The 3,267-nt window shown below is 47.5% G+C and overlaps 1 non-coding gene across 1 annotated transcript; it reads right to left on the minus strand.

Annotated features, from left to right (window-relative positions):
* Window positions 1-2,130: 2,130 nt before the first annotated feature.
* Window positions 2,131-2,215, minus strand: trnaq-cug. The gene is given in 2 exon segments: window positions 2,131-2,166; window positions 2,179-2,215. It is a non-coding gene; the product is annotated as a tRNA-Gln (tRNA).
* Between the last annotated feature and the right edge of the window lie 1,052 nt (window positions 2,216-3,267).

Genomic DNA, 3,267 nt, shown 5'->3' on the forward strand with positions numbered 1-3,267 from the left:
CTTCCATCACTCTAGAGAATTGGTTAAAGCAAAGCGGACCAGAGCTGCTCTGGAGTTGAGTTTTTGGCCAAGGTGGGAATCGAACCCACAACCTTTTGGACCAGGTTATCGACCAGAGCCGTGCGCTCTACCGACTGAGCTATTCAACCAGGCTCTTTTAGGGAGAGGCCTCAGGTTAGTATTGACTTTATTAGGCAGAAGATAGACTTCCGGCCATGCCGGTCAATGCAGAGGCACAAGGGGACAATGGGTTATTACAGTCATCCGGAACATTTCCTAGAAGGTCGAATTTCCTGTGGTGTAATGGTTAAAGCGCCTGTTTCTGCCCGTGGGGTCCTGAGTTCAAATCCTGGTTGGTTGACTTTTCAGGTTTCTTTATGCCTGTACAGAACCCTTTATTGTGTGCAGGCTCGCCGTTGGCATTTTCTTCATGCTGCATTCAAGAGCGACTGCTACTTTGGAGACAGTTAAATCAGCACCCCCACATGGCTGTTCTATGGTGCATGCAGCAAATCACCTGGTTTCTTTACCCAAAGGGCCCAGCGTGCGAGTGCCAGGGGTGCATTTCAGACAAAGGTGCCTTTTCTTCAGGCTACATTAATGAGTAACCAATATTTCACATTTGTTACAGCACCAAAACTTCCTTCGCTAATCAGCTTCTCAAATGCTTAATTTCAAGAAGGTTCATCTGTGCCATCTTCTGCATTCAAGAGCGACCTCTACTTTCTTTTCGGCAGAATCGCACCAAAGCTGCCCTCGCTAGTCCAGCTTCTCAAATGCTTTTTTTTTTGTTTTTTTTAAGCTTGGCACAGAACACTGTCCTCATTAAGCAATTTGCCAAGGTCAACTTCAGGCTGATGCTAGGCAAACCCCAAAAAGAGTTCTGTATGGGGAAAAAATAGGCAAGTTGATGCAAAGGTAAGGGCAAGGTGCCAGATGGGGAAGCCCTGGCCTGAAGTAGAAGTACATACCGGCGTAGCTTAGAAGGACAGCCAAATGGAAGACGGATGATGGACTTCTGGCACTTGCCCTTCCATCACTCTAGAGAATTGGTTAAAGCAAAGCAGACCAGAGCTGCTCTGGAGTTGAGTTTTTGGCCAAGGTGGGAATCGAACCCACAACCTTTTTGGACCAGGTTATTGACCAGAGCCGTGCGCTCTACCGACTGAGCTATTCAACCAGGCTCTTTTAGGGAGAGGCCTCAGGTTGGTATTGACTTTATCAGGCAGAAGATGGACTTCCGGCCATGCCGGTCAATGCATAGGCACAAGGGGACAATGGGTTATTACAGTCATCCGGAACCTTTCCCAGAAGGTTGAGTTTCCTGTGGTGTAATGGTTAAAGCGCCTGTTTCTGCCCGTGGGGTCCTGAGTTCAAATCCTGGTTGGTTGACTTTTCAGGTTTCTTTATGCCTGTACAGAACCCTTTATTGTGTGCAGGCTCGCCGTTGGCATTTTCTTCATGCTGCATTCAAGAGCGACTGCTACTTTGGAGACAGTTAAATCAGCACCCCCACATGGCTGTTCTATGGTGCATGCAGCAAATCACCTGGTTTCTTTACCCAAAGGGCCCAGCGTGCGAGTGCCAGGGGTGCATTTCAGACAAAGGTGCCTTTTCTTCAGGCTACATTAATGAGTAACCAATATTTCACATTTGTTACAGCACCAAAACTTCCTTCGCTAATCAGCTTCTCAAATGCTTAATTTCAAGAAGGTTCATCTGTGCCATCTTCTGCATCTGCATTCAAGAGCGACCTCTGCTTTCTTTTCGGCAGAATCGCACCAAAGCTGCCCTCGCTAGTCAGCTTCTCAAATGCTTTTTTTTTTTTGTTTTTTAAGCTTGGCACAGAACACTGTCCTCATTAAGCAATTTGCCAAGGTCAACTTCAGGCTGATGCTAGGCAAACCCCAAAAAGAGTTCTGTATGGGGAAAAAATAGGCAAGTTGATGCAAAGGTAAGGGCAAGGTGCCAGATGGGGAAGCCCTGGCCTGAAGTAGAAGTACATACCGGCGTAGCTTAGAAGGACAGCCAAATGGAAGGCGGATGATGGACTTCTGGCACTTGCCCTTCCATCACTCTAGAGAATTGGTTAAAGCAAAGCGGACCAGAGCTGCTCTGGAGTTGAGTTTTTGGCCGAGGTGGGAATCGAACCCACAACCTTTTGGACCAGGTTATCGACCAGAGCCATGCGCTCTACCGACTGAGCTATTCAACCAGGCTCTTTTAGGGAGAGGCCTCAGGTTGGTATTGACTTTATTAGGCAGAAGATGGACTTCCGGCCATGCCGGTCAATGCATAGGCACAAGGGGACAATGGGTTATTACAATCATCCGGAAACTTTCCCAGAAGGTTGAGTTTCCTGTGGTGTAATGGTTAAAGCGCCTGTTTCTGCCCGTGGGGTCCTGAGTTTAAATCCTGGTTGGTTGACTTTTCAGGTTTCTTTATGCCTGTACAGAACCCTTTATTGTGTGCAGGCTCGCCGTTGGCATTTTCTTCATGCTGCATTCAAGAGCGACTGCTACTTTGGAGACAGTTAAATCAGCACCCCCACATGGCTGTTCTATGGTGCATGCAGCAAATCACCTGGTTTCTTTACCCAAAGGGCCCAGCGTGCGAGTGCCAGGGGTGCATTTCAGACAAAGGTGCCTTTTCTTCAGGCTACATTAATGAGTAACCAATATTTCACATTTGTTACAGCACCAAAACTTCCTTCGCTAATCAGCTTCTCAAATGCTTAATTTCAAGAAGGTTCATCTGTGCCATCTCTGCATCTGCATTCAAGAGCGACCTCTACTTTCTTTTCGGCAGAATCGCACCAAAGCTGCCCTCGCTAGTCAGCTTCTCAAATGCTTTTTTTTTTTTTTTTTAAGCTTGGCACAGAACACTGTCCTCATTAAGCAATTTGCCAAGGTCAACTTCAGGCTGATGCTAGGCAAACCCCAAAAAGAGTTCTGTATGGGGAAAAAATAGCCAAGTTGATGCAAAGGTAAGGGCAAGGTGCCAGATGGGGAAGCCCTGGCCTGAAGTAGAAGTACATACCGGCGTAGCTTAGAAGGACAGCCAAATGGAAGGCGGATGATGGACTTCTGGCACTTGCCCTTCCATCACTCTAGAGAATTGGTTAAAGCAAAGCGGACCAGAGCTGCTCTGGAGTTGAGTTTTTGGCCAAGGTGGAAATCGAACCCACAACCTTTTGGACCAGGTTATCGACCAGAGCCGTGCGCTCTACCGACTGAGCTATTCAACCAGGCTCTTTTAGGGAGAGGC

The sequence above is a fragment of the Xenopus laevis genome, chromosome 7L, assembly GCF_017654675.1.
Source record: "Xenopus laevis strain J_2021 chromosome 7L, Xenopus_laevis_v10.1, whole genome shotgun sequence".
In the NCBI taxonomy this organism is placed as follows: domain Eukaryota; kingdom Metazoa; phylum Chordata; class Amphibia; order Anura; family Pipidae; genus Xenopus; species Xenopus laevis.